Source organism: Mirounga leonina, unplaced genomic scaffold (assembly GCF_011800145.1).
Source record: "Mirounga leonina isolate KUSES-001 unplaced genomic scaffold, KU_Mleo_1.0 Mir_180, whole genome shotgun sequence".
NCBI classification, from domain to species: domain Eukaryota; kingdom Metazoa; phylum Chordata; class Mammalia; order Carnivora; family Phocidae; genus Mirounga; species Mirounga leonina.
Window position 1 is genome coordinate 33,137,616 of NW_023270469.1, and position 22,726 is coordinate 33,160,341.

Below are 22,726 nucleotides of genomic sequence, written 5' to 3' on the forward strand. Positions count from 1 at the left end.
GAAAAATCACATCCACTCAAACACAGATTCCCTCTCCATATACCTAAAGCTGCTAGAAAGCTTCTAGAAAGCAGGGGCATGTCTGTCCATCTCAAGGGAACACCGGGGGAGGAGGGGACTTGTAGTGCAAGGAGGGAATGTGCAGTTGTGTGATTGGCATCTCTCTCTAGAAACACGGTTGACCTTGGGGGGTGGTGAAGGTGAGAGACAGGAAGGAAGGAAAGTGGAGGCTGGAGCATGGCTGTCAGGCCTGGTGGCCTTGCTCTGGACCCAACAGGCTGTCCTCACTAATATGAAATCCTCAGGGCAACCCCATGAGATCCGTGCTACCTGTATCCCCCTTTTGCAGATGGGAAAATGGAGACCCAGCAAGTCCCTTGCCCGAGGTTCTCCAGCAGGGCAATGAGGAAGGCTGCTGGGTTGGAAGATGGGTCACAGTAGCTCCTAAGCTTGGCTATGACTACTGCTTCCTTTGGCTCTTCGCTTGGAGCTATGACCTCCTCTCCCCAGAATCACCCAGCTCCTTCCCACCTCAGGCCCTTTACACACACTGTTCACTCTGCCAGGAACTCTGTTCTCTCCCCTCTTTCCTGACTCCTTCCTCCTCCTCCTCCAGGCTCTCAGCCAGACCACCACTGTGACCCTTGGTTTTTTGGCCTCATTTACACTATATTTTTCCTTCTTAGGGTTCTTCAAAACTGTCATTAAATAATTATTTATGTGGGCATTTATTAAAAAGTCAGCCTCCCCACGGGAAAACCAGCCTCAGCAGGGAGGGCCTGTGGTCCTTGTTCGTGGCTTCCCCCTGGGTTTTGGCACACAGTAGGCACACGATCAATAAACACATGTTGAATAAACAAATGAACAAAGGAATGGACTTCTTTCCTGGGGGAAAACTGAGGGGCTAATCTTCCCTCCCCCAAATGGTTGTTCCTTATAGGCAAGTTTTCCCAGTAGAGAGTGTGACCTTCAGGTAATTAAAAGGTGAACAGAAATCATGAATTTCATATCGTGTATATTCCAGTGATTGTTGTTTACTTCAAGTGTGTAGGTTAATGTGTGTATGGGTGTGTGCGCGCGTGGGTCTGCGTGGATGGGGAGAAAGTGGTCATTTGGTGATTTACCACAAAGCACCTCTTGAATGACTCTGGAGATCCTTCAGGGATACCAGTCTAGAGGCCACAAAAGGAACCCTATCTTATTTTTTTTTTAGAAGATTTTATTTATTTACTTGACAGAGACAGAGAGTGAGAGCGCGCGCGTGCGCGCGAGCATGTGCGAACACAAGCAGAGGGAGCAGGAGAGCGAGAAGCAGGCTCCCCGCTGAGCAGGACCCTGAGATCATGACCGCAGAAGGCAGATGCTTAACCTACTGAGCCACCCAGGTGCCCCAGAACCCTATCTTATTTTACTTTGTTGTCCTACCTTGTTTTTGTCACCCACTGCACCTCTCCTGTATTCACCGGAGGACAACCTGCCTCTTTCTGAAACTCAAAAAAGAAGCCTCTCTTGCTGTGTGTCTGGGGATGCATCATTAGGAGGCGTGCAGAGATGGCGGGGCGCCTGGGTGGTAGGTGCCCCCTCCTGTGGCCAAGTTATTACCTGGAAGGGAGATGCCCATTTATGTGACCAAGGTCTCATTTGTTTTCAAAAAGGTCAATTTGTAATTTCTCTTGCATTTGTGATGGTGGCTTTTTTTCCGTTTACAAAGGATTTCTCTGGCCACTCCTTTGGGCAGGAGCAGGTGGGTGAGGAAGAAGAGGCCACAGGAGGCCTTTTTGGCGGAGGAGGGGCCCAGACTCCTGGATACCCTTATGTAAGTAGGCAGGTGGGATGTGAAACACCGGCTGAAAATGACGTTTTTCTTGTCCCTGGTCACCAGGCTGGTGAGAAACAAGGCCAGCCCTGTCCTCACCCAGTGCCCCCTGAGACCCCTTTGGTAGGAGCTACTGGCTTTTTGCTGCTCTGGAATTTTCCTTAAAACAGCAATTTTTTTTTTTTTCTGGAAGGAGTTAAAAATGAAACTCAAGCTTCAGAGAAAGCGGGCCCGGGCCGAGGCGGGGATGAGGTCGAGCTCCCACTGCACCCTGATGGCCACTGAGCTGGGAGACAGCAGATCGGTCTTGCAGGGGAGGGGTGAGCGCCGGGACGCGAACGTGTGTGACTGCGACGTGCAGGGAAGGGGTCCAAAAAACTTTGTGCTCTTCTCCAGGACCCCCAGCCCTTGTGGATTAGTTCGGAATACGCTGTCGCCCGCCCCCCATCCTGTTATCCCCACTTCTGGCCTCGGGGGCTTTGGCAGTTCCCTGAAGGTGGAAAAAAGGCAGCACCGCGGGTCTCCAAGCGCCGCCCGCTGACCCCTCCTTTCCTCCAGCACACCCCTTCCCCACCGCGCTCCTTTTGTCCGTCCCCTTCTCTCCGGCTCCCGGCTGGGCAAGATCAGCGAGTCTTCAGCCCCCCAGGGAGCCAGGGCGGGCGAGCCGGGGGCTGTTCTCCGCCCCCTCCCCCTAGGAGAGGCAGCCCGCGGCGGGGGCACCCCGGAGCCGAGGCCAACCGCCCCCCTCCCCCAGCGTGTGCCATCTGCCGCCTGTCAGCCTCTCTCCGCGGGCCTCGATCCCAGGCGCCGGCGGGGGTGGGGGGAGCTGCTGATTCGGCCCCTCCTTCCTGGCTCCTTCCCAGGCGCCTCGCGGCCTCTGCCCTCGCTTTGGCCCTTGGCATCCCCTTTCAGCTCCCCCTGCCGCCCCCCAGCTTCGAGAGGCGGTCCCCGCCGCCCTCCGGGAAGGCCAGGATGTTGCACACGCCTGGACACAAGAACTGGGGAGGGCGGCGACCTGGGGGGGTGGCAGCCCTAACTCGGGGGTGGGGGTGGGGGGCTCAGGGCCTGGGTCCCAGGGGACATCTCCGTCCTGCTCCTGGCTCTTCTGGGGATCCTCGCTGCCTCCCGGAGTCAAGGTGTCCGCCTCGGCGTCGCGTTTCGCCGGTCACCCGACTGTACCTGGGAGACGGCCTTGAGCGCGAGAGCTTGGCCTCCCCCCATCCTACCCCCCTCAGCCCGCCTCAGGCCTTTCCCCGCACCCGCCCGCCCTAGCCGCAGGGGTGCGGGGGCGGCATCTACCTCCGCACTCAGCCCGGCAAGGGGTTGGAGCCCGCAGGCCCAGAGAGGCGCGCCGGGCCGGGTGGGACTGCGAAGCGAGCCGAGGGGGGCGCGGGCCGGGCTGGCGGGCGGGCTGGGGAACGGCGGGGCGCAGGCGCCCTGCTTCGGGCGGGCGCCGCTGCCCGGCCGGCCCCGGCGCGGCTCTCGGCGGGCAGCGGGTTTTTCTCTGAAAGGTTGCCCTGGGTAACTCGTCTCCGAGGGGACACAGCCTCCCCTCTCCAAGTGGCAACTTATCGATCCGCGAGATTGATAACCCCCAGCGCCGCACCGCGCACCCGGTTCGCTCTCCCAGCTCTGGAGCGAGCCGGCCCAAGGTGGCGCCACTCGCCCGGGGGAGGGGGGGGCGATGTCGGGGCCTCTCCCCCACCCTAGACCCGGCCGCCTGCAGCTGGTGGGGGAGGGGGAGGCTTCAAAGGAATGGTTTAGGGGAGTCGCCTGCGGAAGACTTTCCCAAAGTGTGAGCGCTTTCCTGGCGGGCTCTGAGACCAAGCCTCCATTGGCTCAAGAGTCGCAGGGACGCGAGGCGCCCCCTGGTGGCTGGGGCAAAACTTTGCGGAAAGTAGGAGCAGGTTTCTTTTGTCAATCGCGGGGGAAGGCAGTGCTACTGCAACGTTTTGGGGCCAAGATATTCCTTTTATTGTCTTAACTAAGAAATGCGCACCCAGACGTACCAGCCTTACAAATGCAAGTGTGGAGGGCCGCACCGAGTTAGCTCGGTGGTGGAAGAGTTTGCAGATGCGGGGCAGAGATGGTCTTCAAACACGGACCAGTGGGCAGAGTTCAAGAGGGAAAAGCCAAGTTCAGAGTTAATTCATGTGCGTGGGGCATAATTTGCGGAAGTGGCAGTGCTAGGGCAATTCACCCCAGTTTGCGCCCCCCACCCCCTTTTTGCAGTTTGTGATGCTAATTCATCTTGGCGAGCTTGACAGCACGCGTGGGCCCTGTGTCAGTTCCCTCCTCCCGCCCCGGGTGCCGCGGGCGCCCAAGTCGGGGCCCCGCGTGCCGGTGCGGTGCCCGCGCCCGCGCCGTGCCTGCCGCCGCCGCCGCCGCCGCGGTCCGGGTTTTGCGGGCGGCCGGAGCTGTATTTCCAGCGCTGTCCATCGCTCGGTGCTGTTGGCCCTCTCTCCGTCTGATCCGAGCCGGAGCAGTGCGGGGCGCCCCACGGGATCAGAGCGCTCCCCCGCCGGGACTCCGCTCCTCACATCCTCCTGCTGGGACCCGGCTACATTTCCAGCCAAGCCTGGCTTTATTATGTGTCTCTGCAGTGCAGCCCCAGCAGCCGGATCGGGAGGAGGAGAGCCAGCGACCACAAAGAAGACAGGAGCGCAAGGGAGGCTGGCGGGCGGGCCGGCGCCGGCTGGAGCGCGGAGGAGCCGGGGCGCAGCCGCCGCCGCCGCCGCCGCTGCCCGGGAGGACGGGAGCCCGGCCGCCGCCTGCTCGTCCTCCTCCGCCGCCGCGGCCGCCGCCTCCCCCCTCTCCGAGCCCCTGGCCCATGGAGGCAGCTAGCGGGGCCGGCGACTTGGCACCGGCCTGGGGATCGGCTGCGCGCCGCGCGCTGAGCACCGCAGCCCGAGGGCAGGCAGCGGCGGCCCGGCGCACGGGCTGAGCGATGCCCGGGGCACGGGCGCGCCTGCCCGCCGCCGCCTGAGCGCCCCCGCGCGCCCCTTCCTCCTCCGGGGGCCCGGCGCCGGACCGAGCCGAGAGCCAGAGAAGGGGGCGTGAGCCAGGGGCCCCGAGCTGCGGCTTCCGAGCCACTGCGGCCGTTTCGAGCCCCCCCAAGTAGGCTGAGTTGAGGGACCCCCCTCCCCATCCATCATAATCTCCAAACCAGGCGTTTGGGTATTTTTTTAGCCATTAATATTTATTATTATTTTTTTTGTGCGGCAGGGGATAATTTGAAGGCTTTTTTTTTTTTTTTTTTTTTTCCCGGGGGGTGCTGAGCTTCCGCGCTCCCGACCGCCTCCCGGTCTCCACCCCCCCTGAGACCCCCTCGACTCCAGCCCCGTCCCCCCTCCTCAGATGGGTTCATTGTGAGCTCCGCACCGGGCTGCGTGGCCGGACGCCTGCAAACTTTGCACAAAAATCCGGCAAGGGGCGGAGGAGGAGAAGGAGGAGGAGGGTGAGGGTGGCGGTGGGGTGGGGGAGGGAGGGAGGGGGCCGCAGGGGCCGGGGGCCGGCGGGGGGTGGGGAGGAGGAGGGGGGCGGCTTTTTTTTTTTTTTTTTTTTTTTTTGCATAACTCGGCTCGGCCGAGTGGCCTCCGGACTCCCCGCGCCGCTGGGACCGCCGCTGGGACCGAGAGCCCCCGGCTGCCGCATTGCAACAGGCAGGGCCCCGGCGCGGCCCCCGGGCCTCCCCCCGCCCCCGAGCGGCCTCGGCCGGCCCGGGCCGTCCCCCCCAGGGAGGCCGCCCCGGACCTACGATCCGCTCCCCGCAGCCGCCGACCCGGCTGCAAAAAAAAAAGTTTCCGAGAGGCAGGCGGAGGAGAAGGGGGAGAAGGGCAGCCCGGAGCGGCGGGGGGCGGCGGGGGGAGCCGGCCGCGGAGGGCGACGGAGCGCCGGGAGCCCCGGACATGTCCAGGCGGAAGCAGGCGAAGCCGCGCTCGGTGAAAGGTGAGCGAGCGAGGCCCGGCGGAGGCGCGAGCGAGCGAGCGAGCGGGGAGGGAGGGAGCGAGGGAGGAGGGACCGGCGAGCGGGCGGGCGGCCGGGGACCCGCGCGAGCGAGCCGAGAGGAGGAGGAGGCGGCGGCGGAGGAGGAGGCGGAGGCGGAGGAGGAGGAAGAGGAGGGGGAGGAGGAAGCCGGGAGCGGGAGGCGGAGGCGGCGGAGGGGGCACGCCGCGGACACCCTACCCGCCCGGACCCTCCCCGGGCTCGGCGCCGCCGCCCGCGGGGGACCGGGGCCTGGGGGCGCCGCTGAGGGGCTCTCGCCGCTCCCTCCGTGCGGGCCCCGGGCCCGCGTGGCCAATCAAGGGGTGCGGGCCTGACTTGGCGGGGATTGCGAATCTCGGCGGCGGCGGGCGGGCGGCGGGAGGAAGGAAGAGGCGGTGAGGACCGGCGCCCGGGAGGCCGGCAGCTCGGAGGCCGCTCTCGCCGGGCCCCGGGCCTTGCCGCCTTTCCTCGGCCCGCGCCTTGTCGCCCCGGGACGCCGTAGCCGAGGGCGGCGGGCAGAGCCTGCGCGCGCCCTGGGCGCAGCGTCCCCGCCCCGGCCACCAGGCGCCCCCTCCCTGTCCCCTGCCCGGGCCGCGCTCCCGGCCCGGGCCCCCGCACTTCCTGCCTCCCTCCACCGAGGCCAACCGGGCCGGGAGCCTCCGCCAGGAGTTCATTGTCTGCGCAGCGGCGGCAGGACGCGGGTCCCCAGGGGAGCGCAGCGGTCGCCGCGCGCGCCCCTCGGTGGAGGGCGCCTGGGACCCAACCCCGGGCACTCACATCCTCGACACCTAGGCCGGCTTCCTGTGTCGGGTCCCCGGAGTGCACACGTTAGTGAAGACACACAACACACACGCACACACACAAACAGCTTGCGCGCCCCCCCCCCCCCGCCCCGTCTCCTTCGCTTTGCTTTCTATTTCCATCAAGGGTCCCCGGCTAGAATGGGCCCCTGGAGAGCCGAGGCCCCAGGGAGAGGCCGCCGCGCGCGGGCGACGGAGCCCCTCCCCTGCCCTTCTGTCCCCACTGACTGGCCTCTCCAGGCCTCGCGCCTGCTGCTTTGTCCCGATTCCAGCGCCTCGGGTGGGTGCCCGACTGGCCCGTCGAGCTGAGAGATGACAGAGGAGGGACAGGATGAGAGCTGCTAGGTCTCTGGAGCCAAAAGTCCCGAGGCCCTTGTCCTCTCCCAACTCCCCTGATGACCTCTGGCCCGAGCCCAGTTCTGCTCTGAAAAGTTCATTTCCTGGAGGCCTGCGCGGGAAGGCGCTGGGGCCCCGCTCCCTTCCTGCCAGCCTGCTCCTGGCTGGAAAGGCCCGGACTGAATCTGGCAAGGAGGGTCGTGAGACACCCGCCATTGCTCTCCTAAAGTTCCAGCAGATTCCAGGGCTCCTGGCTGAGCAGACACTGTCCCTGTCATCTTAGAAGCAGACCAACTCAGTGCAAAGTCTTACCAAGGCAGCTAGCTGCTCCCTTTCCGCTTTTTCCTTGAGAGAAGTTAGTTGGTCTTGTTCCCTTCACCGTGGCAGGCATCCCAATCTGGGATAACCTGGCCTGCTCCTCAGAATTGGGGACCCAGAGGGTGTTCTGATGAAGGCACAAGGAAACCGAAGAGACCCCAAGAAGGGGACAGGCAAATGGTAGATGTTTGTCCTTTTGCTGAATAGGAAGGGCTCTGTGGCTTGAAATAATATTTGATTTCTTTTTCTCTTTCCCTGGCTCACTGCTCACTCCTTCAAGAGCCACTTAAGGTGGCCCGGAAGAAAATGTAGACTCAGGATCTGTGGTTGGGAAAACAGTTTTATTTAACTCAGGCAGTTGATTCTGAGTTAAATCTGTGTATAGGAGCAGGTTTTTCATAAAGGAAGATGCAAACCTTAGCTACCTCTAATCTCAATCCCTGCCTCCGAACCTCCTTATTTTAGAAGGCGAGACACAGAAAGCAAAGGTAGAGCAATTTGTAGTGAACAGATGGGTGGGTGTTTCAGAGTTGCTCGAACCTAATTCTAAAACCACTCTGTGTATCTCTGAGAAAGACTCAAGAATTGGTCTCAGCCTTTCATGAAATGAGCCTTGACATGATTTTTAATGAATGTCTCTCTCTAAATCTGTATGTGTGTATGTATAGCCAACAATTCAAACTAATTGGTGGGGGAAGGACAGCAAAGTGAGAACAAGACCAGTGTAGGCATTTTGAGAAGTATTGTAAATATCAGCCACACAGCGCCTTTCTGCCCTTGGAGCCTGAGATCCTCTGTTTCTCCCTGTGGTTCTTTGCATTTTCCAGAAGCAGCTACCACCCTCGTCTCTCACCATTTTGCCTTTTATTCAGTTTACTGGGGTGAATAAGGTGGAGATGTGGCCACTTATCAAGGGAGGAATTAAGAGAGATGATAATTTGAATAGATAAGAGTTTCAGCAGGTGATGGATTTATTGCATTTGAAGAACTGCCTCCCCCCTTTCTCAGACAATATTCAAAAGTGTGTGCTTGAGTGTGGACAGCTCCACACCAAGTGTTTAAAATGACAAGGTCCTCACCTTTAAAGATGCTTGAAGGTGCTTCTTAAGGAACAGTGGTGCCTTTTACATTTTATTTTATTTTATTTTGCCTCCACTGCTGTGTGTCAGGGCTAACGTGGAGGCGTTGTGGGCTTCCCCAGCCCGGGCATTCTGCTGTGAAAGTCGCTTGACTGTAATTCGTAATTGATCTCGGAAATGTGAAAGCCCATAGCAGGAAGGAAAGACAGAAATATAACAATTTCTAATGGATGCTCAGAAAGTGTGATTTGAAAGCCCCAGCGTTGCTGCTTTGAAAATCAAACAGGCCTGGGGCGGGGGGGTAGGGGGGGGTCTCACTTTCCACTCACGGACACACAACCTTCCTTCTGGAGTGGGGTCACTTGTCCCCTTTGGCTGTTTGTCCTTCTTTGGAAAACCCAGCTCCCAGGGAGGACACCCAGCAAATAGGGAAGGGGGCCAGGGCACTAGGGCAGCGGGGAGAATAGCCTCGTTGGTTTTCAAAAGCCTTGTGATTAAAAAAAAATAATAACACCAAAACCACACGAATGTTACAAAAGTCACATTTTCTGACCGATTCCCCCCCCCCACACACACCATTCTCCACCTTTCTGTCTCCTGGTGGTGTGGTGTGGCAGTTGTGAGATTTGTTTCCTTTGATAATTTTGGCCTCATTCTCCGGGGCTGTTCTCATCACTTCTCACTGATGTTATTTTGGCTGACGATATCAGGTGACTTGGTAACCTGTCTCCCTTCACCCACACTGCCTCCGCAGATCCAAGAAACAGCCTATTTATTTATGTATATGGAAAATTAATACATCTTTTTTCCCAGACTCAGCTTAAAACTTTTGGATGATTTTAATACTGTTGATTTTCTCCATATAGCAACTGCCTGTTAATTACTGTTCTTATTATTAATTAGCAGTCAGGCTGTGTCCGCGCATTCTCCCCCCCCAACATCCCCAACTACCCCCGATGACTTCTCTGCACTCCCCTCCCCCTCTCTGTCTTCCTCTCCTGCCAGCCCGTAGGTCCTCAAAAAGTCCATCTTAGAAATTTGGTGGTCTAGGGACTTGGGAACAGTGTAGTTCTCCACTGCTTGTGTTTCCATGGAAATAATTGAGATGTAATAAATAGAGGCGTTCTGAGGTTACAGGTTTCTTGATTCAGCTGAGACCACATACAAGTGTAAATTGTCGAGATTTGTTTGGCTAAATGTACATGATCTTGTAGGAAGGGCAAAACAAATCCTTTATAGGTTCTTTAGCTTTCTGTGTGGATTGGGCAGTGACATTTAATCCTAATTTTTAATCGCTGCCTCCTCCATTAAGTCACGGACTTCCAGCGAGTGGAAGAGCCTGCCTTACTTTAGAAAACATCTTTTATGGCTAGTAATTGCTGTTTAGATTCTTACACCTGTTTCCTTGCAAAAACTTAATAAGCGATAAAATAAGATAACTGTGTGCCTCTGGCAGAAGGACCCTGCTAAACGTCTAACCATAGGTGCCCAGCGTGTGTTCATAGAGAAAGGTGCAAAATGCTGGGGACTTTACAGTCCTCAAGTGACTCAGTAGACCCGGCCAGCCCTGGCACTGTGGTGGCATGCTACGGTGTGTCAGCAGAGGAAGAGGAGGAGGGAGAGACCCTAGAGGGGAGACAGGAGTGCAACATCTTTGAGCACAGCGTTGCTAGCTGGAGACCAAAGGGGGATCTGGTTCAATCTACTAGAAAGTTGCAATAATAATTTGCTGTATCAGTAGTCAACTCTTAAGCTGATGGCTGTGGAATTCTCCCCCTGATGTAGGATATAATAGTCTGGCAATTAGATGCATTGATTTCTCTTAACTGTTCGTTTGGATGTGTAAACGAAAGGAACCTGCTACTGAGGCTGATGGTATGGGCATGCTTGCTGCCTGGCTCTGGGAAAAAAAGCTGATGGAGGTGGTGGTGGGAGGATAGGATACTTCAGGGCGGTTTTGAGGCCAGTTCCCGCCTCTCTTAACATTTCTGCTTGTGAAATGAAAAGCACCTGTTGTCCAGAAACTGTTTAAAAACAAACCATTAAAAAATAAACCCAAAGCGATCACAGTTATATTTGAAAAGTAAAAAACATCTTTCCTGCTTGCGGATGCTTCTAGAGTAGCATCTCCGTCTTTTGAGTGGCTGGACTCCCATATTTTTGGCAGATGGTCTGTTAGGTACCAGAGGAAGAAGTCACAAAACACCTGGGCCCTGAATTCCAAAGGGACCCCCTGCTGGAAATTGAGTGACTTTCCCCCCACCCCCCATCCTTAGCAATAATCTGGGGCCTGGGGCCACCTAGACCCGTGGCTCTGTCAAGCCCCGAAGAGGTGTGGGGACATGGCATTTTGGACCCCTTGCAGGCGAGTGGGTGGGTGACTTCAGTGGCTTGGATATTGTGCAGATAATGAACTCGCACAAACATGAGCACCTCTTAACTCCCTGCTCCTGGACCTGCAGGGTTCTGGAAGTGGCACCAACTTTTGACATGCAATCATCAAAAACTCTTGTTGGTAAGCAAGCAGAAGATGCCCAGCTTTCCTGACTGCCCTCCACTGCCCCCCCCTTTTTTTTGACTAAACTGAATGTGTAGAGTCAGTTAACCCTTTGGTCGAGGTTAAGATGGATTTACCTTTCCTGGATCTTGTCTGTGGTACACTGGTGTTTGCAAAGAATATTATCTTCATGTCTTGTAAACGTTTGCTGTGGATATCAGGGCTTCTTTCTTATCTGCGGGTCTAGGGTAATTGCGACAGAAGAATGCCTTGAAAATTGTTAGGGGGCTCCGCATTACTGTGGGTAGCTAGGGAAAACCTGGATTGACAAATCTGACAATTTCTGCAGATTCCCGTCAGCTTGCAAGGGCATTTTGTGCGCATGGTAGTGGGGAATCAGAATAGTTTTGCACCCAAAATGGACTAATTAAGCCTGGATTGGTGATATCCCAGTTGAAGTTTTTGGCGCTGTGAGCTCCCTCTGCCTACCAAGTGGAGTGGGGGAAATGCTGATGGAAAGTTTTGATTCATAGCTTACCTGCCAGGATCGGTGGCAGCCAACAATTGGGGTTGTACACTCAGTAAATAAAAATACTTTACCTCTTTCAAGGAGCGCCAATTAGCTGATTGCTCTGCGCGGCTGTCTTTAAGGAGGATGCTGTTTTACCTATCTTCTTGTACAAAGGTTTGATTTTTAATGTCTTGTGAAAAGGATTCTCTTTGTCTTGATTGATGTCAGGAATAAAAGCATGATGGTAATATCCCTTTGAAAGCTATTGTATTGTCAGCCCTGGCTGACAGCAGGAGGGCCTCCCAGCGTTATAGATTAGTGCTGTGAAAACACTGACATTTTCTTTGTTACATTGCTGTTGTTCTACTTGCAAAGTCAATTACACAATGTTGGAGCTCAGTTACCGCGTTGACTTTGGAAGTAGCAACGTCTTTCATTCTTGTCTTAAAGATATAATTTTCCTTTGTTGTTGTTGTTTTGTTTTGTTTTGTTTCTTTCTTTCTTTCTTTTTGACTTGCCTCCCGCCCCCCCTTCCTGTTCCCCAAGAGTCTGAACGCATTCGCTAGGCAAACACACTCTAGTTTCGATTGTGACAAGTCAAATTCAAAGATTGCCACGTCATTATCTCCGAATTCTTCTGCTCATTCACATTTCAGTGGCTTCTTATTGATATAGTGACTACAGCAGCCAAGATACATAAAAAACCCATCAAATGAGATTACAGTGTTGATAATATCTTATCAAGTGGGTTGTACTCTGGATTTGGGGGTCCTTGAGGTTGGCAGATTCAGAGCTTTCTTTCTTTTTTTCCTGTAGAGTCTGACCTGGGCTGAACCAGGTTCCCCGGTGGATGGGACCCCAGCAAACAATTTTTTTGTTACAGAAGATTCATACACATTCTGATCTCAGAGGCTGGAGCTGTTGGGCTTTGGACTTAGAAATCCCGGATGACATTATGGCAGGGGTGGAAGGGGTCTCCTAAGAGAATCCTGTCACCCATCCGTCTCCCATTGAAGATGGCAGACTGGAATCCTAAGGTGGTCTAACTGTGCCATGTGGGCGCCCCTGGGCTCAGGAGTGATTTGCATTCCCATGTAAGTGTTTGGAAGGGAAGCAGGGCGCGATATGTCCCAAGCTGAAAATGATCAGGGTGGCTGTTTTGTATTCATCCTCTCCCTTCCCCTCCACCCCAGCCTTGCCTTCTCCAGAAAGAGAAAAACCTAACTTCCTTAGTTCTCTCAACCGGCCCCAACGAGGCAGTTCCCTGAGAATGCCCGGGGACCGGGATGTTGTTGCCACTGACACAGATGACAGGGACCCATCAGGAAACTCCGGCTGAGGACACTAATTGTGGGCCCCTGAAGTTATTATTATGAACCACCAGACAAGAGCCTGTGCTCGCCAGCAATTTGTCAGGACTAATTTTGTTTTTCTCCAATAATTGAAAATTAATGTCTTGAAGTGAAAGCAGATGTTCATGCCATCTTCTGAATTGGGATATAAAATGGGGCTCTGTAGATGGGCTCACTAATTTAACAGCAATTTTCCTCATGGCTAATGGGGGTGCTGGGGCTGCTGTCACCTAACGCTTGGGGTGAGGGGATGAGAGAGAGAGAGAGAGCGGAGCCCACTTGGGCAAGTTCTTCTGTCTGGGGTGCATGCGGCCAAGCCCTGGGAAGGAAGGTGTGGCTGGTGTGCTCATTTTGGGGGGAGAATACGTCAATAAAACATTTTCCTTGGGCTGTGAAACTTGGACCCGTCCTTGTTTTGAGTACTCATTTGCACAAGAAGTATTTATGGAGATAATTCATGGCATTATGCTGGAAAAGGTAAGGGAAACCTTGATTTGGGGAGAGCGTGGATTCCTGCAGCTGAGACGATCCTCAGCTGCGTGTTGGTCGCCCGCCCCTTGTGAAAAGCTGGTTAAAATCGCATTTCCAGGGCGCCTGGCTGGCTCAGTCGTTAAGCGTCTGCCTTGGGCTCAGGTCATGATCCCAGGATCCTGGGATCAAGCCCCGCGTCGGGCTCCCTGCTCAGTGGGAAGCCTGCTTCTCCTTCTCCCACTCCCCCTGCTTGTGTTCCCTCTCTCGCTGTGTCTCTCTCTGTCAGATAAATAAATAAAATCTTTAAAAAAAAAAAATTGCATTTCCTGGGCTCCTGGCTGGCTCAACCCGAAGAGCATGCGATTCTTGATCTCGGGGTCATGAGTTCGAGCCTCACATTGGGTGTGTAGACATTACTTAAATAAATAAATTTTAAAAATTATATGTCCCCAGGCCCAGACGCTAGAAATGCTCACCCAGCTGGTCTGGGGAGGGGCTCAGAGCTCTTCATTTTTTCCCTCTTTCAAAAATTGAGGTAAGATATATATAACCTAAAATGTACCATCTTAGCCATTTCTAAGTGTGCGGGTCGGCGGCATTAGTATTTTCATGCTGTTTTGCAATCATCACCACCGTGAACTTTTCATTTTCAGGCAGCACCCAGGTGGTGGTGGTGGTGATGGGGTCTCAGCCCACCACCCTCGGAGGAAGCCACCCAGTTCAAGCACTCCATTTTCCAGGGTAGACATGAGAAGCAGGCTCAGAAGATCAAGGGACTCTGGAGATCCCCGGTGGGGCCGTTCCTTGCTCTAGTGTGAGAAATGAGGTTGGTGTGCCCGAAGGTAGGGCATGGGATGAGGGCCCTCTTCAGGGCCGGGGGCAGGGGGCAGGGCAGGGGGATGCTTAACAGCTGAGTGATCTAGTGACCAGTGTCAGGATTAGAACATTTGTTCTCTCTCCTTGGGGACACCATTTGTTCGGGCCTGGCTGGATGTGACTTTGCCCAGTGGCCCTAGCAGGGCAGATCCCCACGGCCCCCATACCTGCCTGCGAGGACCCAGACAGCCCCCCTGGCTCCCCCAGCTCCCCACCCTTCAGGAAAGGGAGGGACAGCTGTTCTGGAACGACCACCTAGTTGCCCGGCTTTCCAGTCCTGGAGTGCCCACCACCTCTGGCCCTCAGGTTTGGGCATTGCCGATGCTGGTACCATTCTCCTCCTTGGAGGTACCAGGCACCTTTCTCTCCCCCGGTTTTCTCTGTAATTGAAATTTGTCCTTTCGTTACCTGGGCATGAATTATTTTTTGCAGTGTTGTCATTCCCTGTCCTGCTGTGAGGTTTATCTCTTCTGTTGATCCTAATTAAATAAAACATACTGTTCACCTAACTCCTGTTGCACTGAATTTTACCTGCCTGAAGGCAGAGTGATGGCCATCTGGCCTTGGTTAGGGAGCAGGGCATGGCTGCAGAAGGGAGCTGGGGTGGCAGTGGCCCCGCATCCAGGCTGGGTGTACCCCCTTGGCCTGGGGGCTGCACGACCTTGTAGCCACCAGCAACAAATATCCTATTTCTGGTTCATGAACCAGAGAAATGGCTTTGTCCCTAGCCCCCTGGGACTGCAGGTCTGAACCTGGGGAGAGGAGAGACAGTCACCAGGCCTAGGGAGTCCCCAGGGAGCAGGGGAGGGAGGAGAGTGGGTTCCCAGAGGAGGGAGATGGAAAGAAGGGGCAGGCTCCTGCCTCCTGGGGTGGAGGCTGCAGAGTGCTGGGCTCTCTGGGGAGCAGTGAGTGGTGCACATGTTCTGGGTGCTCAGGACAACTCTGCAGATGCCCTGTGCCCCTTGGGGAGATAGTGGCCAGCCAGGGGCCTGGCTCGCATGTTGGAAGATTCAGACTTTCACTCCTTTTGTCTTTGAACTTCTCAGACTCCTTCCAGCCTCAAGTTGAAAAGGAACCTGGATGGGGCACCTGGGTGGCTCAGTCGTTAAGCGTCTGCCTTCGGCTCAGGTCATGATCCCAGGGTCCTGGGATCGAGCCCCACATCGGGTTCCCTGCTCTGCGGGAAGCCTGCTTCTCCCTCTCCCACTCCCCCTGTTTGTGTTCCCTCTCTCACTATGTCTGTCAAATAAATAAATAAAATCTTTAAAAAAAAAAAGAAAAGGAACCTGGAGGTCACTTCTTTCAGACCTCTTTGGGTGTGTTTGCGGCATCCTTAATTTCATCCATCCTGGACTTGCACACTTCCACTCCCAGGGAGCTCACTACCTCTATGCATTTTTTTTTTTTTTTTAGCTTGAGTTCCATATGTTCTTTTCCATTAAACCGCAATCTGCCTCCATAATGTAGGTGCGTTGGTTCTGGTTCTGTCTCCTGGGGCCTTAGGGAGTGACTCAAATCCCGTTCCCAGAGCAGCCCTACTGAGAGTTGGCAAAGCTTGCCTTGCCCCACTCACGCAGGGGCAGGAAATCACATATGGGATATGGTCAGCCTGGTGGGCTTCTGGGACCCCACGCTGACTGGTAGATGCCATTGACCTGAGCCTCTGAGTCCTTGTGTTTATAAGGGATTTCTTTCTTTTTTTTTTTTTTAAAGATTTTTTTTATTCATTTGAGACAGAGAGAGCATGAGCAGCGGGAGAGGCAGAGGGAGAAGGAGATGCAGGCTCCCCACTGAGCCAGGAGCCCGATGTGGGGCTTGATCCCAGGACCCTGGGATCATGACCCGAGCCGAAGGCAGACGTTCAACCATCTGAGCCACCCAGGTGCCCCTATAAGGGATTTCTTAAGTGAGTGACTAGACGTGCAAACTTTGAGGGGGTAAGTGAATGGGTGGGTGGGTGAGAGAGTAGTGGACAAGTGACTGAGTAATGAGTGAATGCACCCCCCTAAGTGCACGAGTGAGTGGGGCATCTGACTTGGGCATACCCCCCCACCCCACCCCTTTCCTCGGCATCTTTGATGGGCTCTCTTGCCCCCTCCACCTCCTGCCAGCCCCTGTTTCTGTTCAGGAAGTGAGAGATGCCCCATCCTGGAGGGCTGGGGGCCCTCATGCCGCTTGCGTTGGGTGGGGATGGCTTGTGCCTGTTCTCCCCTTCATCCTCACCCATCCTGCGGGTTCGGCTGTGAGATTGCTGCCCCGTCTGATCCAGGGCTTTGTGTCAGGCCTTGTGCTAGGTTGTAAAACATTGTTTTTATTTATTTTTTAAAAAGATTTTATTTATTTATTTGACAGAGAGTGAGATAGCGAGAGCAGGAACATAAGCAGGGGGAGCGGGAGAGGGAGAAGCAGGCCTCCTGCAGTGCAGGGCAGGGAGCCCGATGCAGGGCTCGATCCCAGGACCCTGGGATCATGACCTGAGCCACCCAGGCGCCCCAAACATTGTTTTTAAATGATAAAAACAATGTGACACTTTCATACTAAATTCTAAATAAAATTCTAATAAAAATTTTTATTTTATTTATTTATTTATTTATTTATTTAAAAGATTTTTTATTTATTTATTTGACAGAGAGAGAGAGACACAGCGAGAGGGGGAACACAAGCAGGGGGAGTGGCAGAGGGAGAAGCAGTCTCCCCGCCGAGCAAGGAGCCGGACGTGGGACTCGATCCCATGACCCTGGGATCATGACCCGAGCCGAAGGCAGACGCTTAACGACTGAGCCACCCAGGCGCCCCACTAATAAAAATTTTTAAAACGGTTTAGTTATTTGAGAGAGAGAGTGTGCGCCAGCACCAACATGAGCAGGGGGCAAGGACAGAGAGAGAGAGGGAGAAGCAGACTCCCTGCTGAGTGGGGAGCCTGATGTGGGGGATTATATGCAGGATCATGATCTGAACCCAAGGCAGCTGCTTAACCAACTGAGCCACCCAGGCGCCCCTCTAAGCAAATTCTAATACTAATTCAAAATAAAACAGGGTGCGCCTGGGTGGCTTAGTCGGTTGAACGTCTGCCTTCGGCTCAGGTCATGATCCCAGGCCCCGGGGATCGAGCCCCGCATCGGGCTCCCTGCTCAGTGGGAAGCCTGCTTCTCCCTCTCCCTCTGTCTGTCGCTCCCCCTTCTCGTGTTCTCTGTCTCTGTCAAATAAATAAATAAAATCTTCAAAAAAAACCACAAAACAAAATAAAACAGAACTTTTCATTGACTAAACTCCCTATCCCACCTCCTCCCCCACCTCTTCCTGCCACATGGCCCGGGGTGTCTTCGGATCAGACATTTCTGAGCCAGCTTGGTGCTGGCCAGGCCTGTGCAGCCAAGCTTTGATTAAATGGCCTTTGGGACCTCCCTCATCTTTCAGGGACCCGTTTCCCCTGAATAGCACTAGGAGTGAGGGTTGGGGTTGGGGGAAGTTTGCAGGAAGGAGAAGATGGGATGTGTTTGCAAGGGAACCTGGCAATTAAATAAAACTCTGAATGAAAAGGAAAGATCCCCTTCTAGCAGAAGGCCTGGGTCAAGACTGATTTATTTCTCTCTGGGGTTGTGAGAGTGTGGGTGGAGGAAACATGCTCTGTGGTCTTGGGCAGGACAGCTCCCTCTATGGGCCTCAGTTTCCCTGTCTATGAAATGGGATGGAACTGGTTGGCTGAGCTACCTGCCTTAGATGGTTTAGGATTTTAATTCCTGGAACATAAAAAGGGGAAAACACAAGAAGCTTTGGTTTTAAAAAAAATACAGGCTAGGGGTGCCTTGCTGGCCCAGTGGGTAGAGCATGCAACTCTTGATCTCCAGGTTGTAAGTTGGAGCCTCATGTTGGGGGTAAAGTTTACTTAAAAAATAAATAAATAAAGTTTTCCTTTCTTTCTTTTTTTTTGATTTCAAATTTTTATTTAAGTTCTAGGTAGTTAACATATAGGATAAGATTGGTTTCAGGTGTAGAATTTAGTGATTCATCACTTCTATATAAAACCCCGTGCTCATTATAAGAAGTGCCCTCTTTAATACCCATCACCCAGGGGCGCCTGTGTGGCTCAGTCAGTTAAGTATCTGACTCTTGATTTTGGCTCAGGTCATGACCTCAGGATGGGGAGATGGAGCCCCACGTGGAGACCGGTGAGGGGCTCTGTGGTCAGAGATTCTTTCCCTCTGCCCGCCGCCCCCCGCCGCCATGAGCACATGCATGCTCTCTCTCACAAATAAATAAATAAGTAAATAAATAAATAAATGCATAAATAAATCTTAAAAAAATACTCATCACCCATTTAGCCCATCTCCCGCCTACCTCCCTCCACCAACCCTCAGTTTCTTCTCTGTAGTTAAGAGTTTCTTATGGTTTGCCTCCCTCCCTCTCTATCTCTAATTTTTTCCCTTCCTCTGTGTTCATCTGTTTTGTTTCTTAAATTCCACATCTGAGGAAATCCTATGATATTTGTCTTTCTCTGGCTGACTTCTTTCCCTTAGCGTTATACTCTCTGGCTCCATCCATGTTGTTGCAAATGGCAAGATTTCATTCTTTTTGATGGCAGAGTAACATTTCATTGTGTATGTATATACACACACATACACATATATATATATACACACCACGTCTTCTTTTTTTTTTTTTAAAGATTTTATTTATTTATTTGAGAGAGTGAGACACAGCAAGAGAGGGAACACAAGCAGGGGGAGCGGGAGAGGGAGAAGCAGGCTTCCCGCCGAGCAGGGAGCCTGATGCGGGGCTCGATCCCAGGACCCCGGGATCATGACCTGAGCTGAAGGCAGATGCTTAATGACGGAGCCACCCAGGCGTCCCTATACCACCTCTTCTTTATCCATTCATTAGTCGCTGGACATTTGGGCTCAAAATAAAAAGTATTTAAAAAAAAACAAGCTAGGGGGCGCCTGGGTGGCTCAGTGGTTAAGCATCTGCCTTCAGCTCAGGTCATGATCCCTGGGTCCTGGGATGGAGTCCCGCATCGGGCTCCCTGCTCGGCGGGAAACTTGCTTCTCCCTCTCCCGCTCCCCCTGCTTATGTTCCTGCTCTCGCTATCTCTCTCTCTGTCAAATAAATAAATAAAACCTTAAAAAAAAAAAAACAACAAGCTAGAAAGCTATGGTTTGGTCTTTTCAACTTACTTTGTCAAGTGACCAGTCCACAGAGTGAGAATTCCGAAGAGGCAGCTCTAGGGAATCCTGTGTGGGGCAGCTGGGGCCTCCCTTGCTCCGGACTCTTGAGCACGGAGGGGCACGTCAGATAAGTGTCAAGGGCTTGACTGTAGTATTAGTGTTTTTGCAGGTGTCTGAAAGTTCAGCTGGTGGTGTCCTTGGCTCTTTGGGCTCCAGGGGCTTTGCCAAACATCACTGGAGCAGGTTCTCTGGTGCTTCTCTATTCCAGGAATAACGTGGGTAGAGGATGACCGGGTCCCCCATATGCACATCCAAAGCAACCAGCGTGGCTAATCTAGATCACTGGGGAGGACACATGGAGGGACTTACCCTGCCAGACCCTGCCTTCAGCTCTTCCCATGTGTTCCTCCGGTTCTCACCTCAGCTCTCTGACTGACCTCAGCTTCATAGAGGCCCAGACAGGCACAGAACTACCTTGCCCAGAGTCTCACTGCTAGAGCTAAGCAAACCTGCACCAATAATCATTACCTTTGTTTGCAACTGCCCATGGACCAGAAAAGGCAACAGAGAAGTTCATGCTTTCTTTGAGGGGTGGAGAAGTCCCCGGACTCTGGACTAGGAGAGGGGGCCATGAGTAAAGGGACAGGAGTTCTGTCCTGCTCCCCTCCCATCTGTGTGACCTGCCTTTTGGGGTATCTATATTCATATCTTAAAAAAAAGACTGACACATCTTAAATAATTTAATCCCTTTCTTCCCCAGAGGGAAGCGCTGTTATCTGCAGTTGTCTTCGTCCCCAGACCTTTTTTTGTGGTGCATTTACACAAACATATGTATATATACCCACGCATACAGAATTTTACCCCTATATAGTATGATATACCGCTTGACTATATTATACTTTCTGTTATGTGCTATTTTCAAGTAGCAGTGAGTTTCCAAACTTGGTTGCACATTAATATTATCTTAGGCACTTCAAGGAATAACATTGTCTGGGTCCTACTATAGATCAGACAATCCAGACTCTTCGAGGATGGGGTCCTAGGTCAATTTCCCCCTCCCTCCCTCCGTCCCTCCCTCCTCCCTCCCTTCCTCCCTCCCTCCCTCCCTCCCTTCCTTCCTTCCCTCCCTCCCTCCCTTCCTTCCTTCCCTCCCTCCCTCCCTTCCTTCCTTCCTTCCTTCCCTCCTTCCTTGCACTTCCTGGGGAATTTGAGTGAGTAGCCAGGGTTAAGAACCGTTCATCTAGGAGATACCATCATGTTGGTGTTGTAGATTTGCTCCACTGCAACAGCCATCATTCGATAGAATGGGGTGCACCAGAATCTATTTACAATTCTCTGTTGATGGACATTTAGTTGTTTCTAGTTTTTTGCTGTTACAAACAATGAAGCAAGGAGCTTTCGAATTTATAAATCTTTGGGTTTCTTAGGCTAGATTCCTAGAAGTGGACTTGTTAGGTCGAAGTGTAGTCACTTGAAAATTTGATAGATATTTGCTCATTGCCCTCCACAAAGGGATGTACCGATGTACCCTTCTGTAGTGTGCAAGTGCGGGTCTCTCCTAACTCTTACCCACGTGCTGATGTGTTCTCTTTTTTCTCATCCTCTTCCTCCTCCTCCTCCCTCTTCTTTCTCCTCCTTCTTCCCCCTTTCTCTTTTTGCCAATCTGACAGGCAAGAAAGAGCTCGTCTTTTAATTTGTATTTCCCTGATTACTAGCTGGATTGACCATTTTCCTTATGTTTATGGACTATTTTTATTTATTCTTCAGGGAAGGGCACTGCACTGAATGTGGAGCTTGAGGGTTTGGGCATTTCTTTCCCTCAACTAGTTCTTTAGTCATGTTTCTTCTTCCTTCCAGTCATCTTTCTATCCATCTATCCATCCATCATCTGTTCATCATCTACCCATCCATCATTTATCCATCTATCTATCCATCATCTATCCACTCATCCATTACCCATCCATCATCTCTCCATCATCCATCTATCCATCATCCATCCATCACACATCCATCATCCATCCATCACCCGTCCATCATCCATCCATCCATCTATCCATCCATCCATCATCCATCCATCCATCACCCATCCACCCATCCATCCATCCATCCATCACCCATCCACCCATCCATCTATCCATCCATCATCCACCCATCTATCCATCCATCATCCACCCATCATCCATCCATCTGTCCATCATCCATCTATCCATTTATCATCCACCTATCATCCATTCATCATCATCCATTTATCCATCCACCATCCATTCATCATCCACCCAACCATCCATACATCCATCTGTCATCCATCCTTCCCCTCCCTTCCCTTCCATCTAAATCTTGAGTATTTTATTCAGGTGAGACTCTTAGCCTGTGTTTCAAGGTGGATGCAGAGATGAACCAAAAGGAAGACATGCCCTCAGGTAATTCACAGTCTAGAGAGGATATAAGACCCTAACCACAGGGCCGGATAGGGCAGCCCAAGGTGGAGGTACAGGATGAGGACTGAGAGAGGTTGGAGGGGTTCCTTTTTTTTTTTTTAAGTAATCTCTACACCCAGTGTGGGGCTCGAACTCATGACCCTGAGATGAGAGTCACATGCTGTATTGACTGAGCCAGCCAGGCGGCCCTGGAGGGATTCCTTTTGATGGAGGGACTCAAACAAGATCTGGCAGAGGGGTAGTGTTTGATTTGGACCCAGAAGGATGGAAAGACAGCACCAAGAGCAGCTAACATTTAATGAACACAACTTGTATGCAGGCCCTGGGCAAGGCACTTTACAAGCAGTATCTCATTTAACCTGGACACTCATTTCTGACCATTCACGTGGGGACCTCAGGCTTTCTTGTTCATGAGCAATAATGGATCTTAGAGAATCCTCAGCTGAGCTTCCCTTCTGATGTGAATGATCAGATTTTCCCAGAGAGGGCAAGTCAGATGTCCAAGGTCATACGATGACCTTGTGGCAGACTTGCACCTGAGGGCAGGGCAAAGTGGGGGTGGATCTTGCTGTTGCCACTGTTCCAGGGCCTGCCTTGGGAACAACATGGGACACCCAAGCTTCTGGGGTATGGGGGGGATTCTTAAGTGTACCTGGGCTCCCACCTTATCCCACCCACATCCTCACCGAGTTGTTGGTAAGCTTCAGCTTCATTTTCCGCGAAATTGGGGCTCCACTCCCTGGAGAGGTGTGAGGGTGAAATCTCAGGAGCAGTGAGGAAAGGCTTTGTCAAACAGAAATGGCCATCCGGAGGGTTCGAGTGTGAGTCATACTTGGGGCAGCTTAACTTTGCCATTCTTTCTCTCTCGCCTGTACATTTGAACTGGAGAAAATGGGTGGGAAAAAAATCTAGCTTTTAATTTGTCACCTCCTGGAGTGACCCTACCCTCTGGGAATTGCCAGATTATGAATGAGCCTTCTCCAGCCCTCATGTCCTCTCCATCCCACCAAGGACAGTTGCCTTTCTTTCTTCCTTCCTTTCTTTCTTTCTTTCTTTCTTTCTTTCTTTCTTTCTTTCTTTCTT

The 22,726-nt window shown here is 53.0% G+C and overlaps 1 long non-coding RNA gene across 1 annotated transcript; it reads left to right on the plus strand.

Annotated features, from left to right (window-relative positions):
• The first annotated feature begins 5,382 nt into the window (after window positions 1-5,382).
• LOC118023807 lies at window positions 5,383-15,190 on the plus strand. Its single transcript, XR_004682898.1, has 3 exons — window positions 5,383-5,764; window positions 13,818-13,990; window positions 15,087-15,190. It is a non-coding gene; the product is annotated as an uncharacterized LOC118023807 (long non-coding RNA).
• Window positions 15,191-22,726: the final 7,536 nt, after the last annotated feature.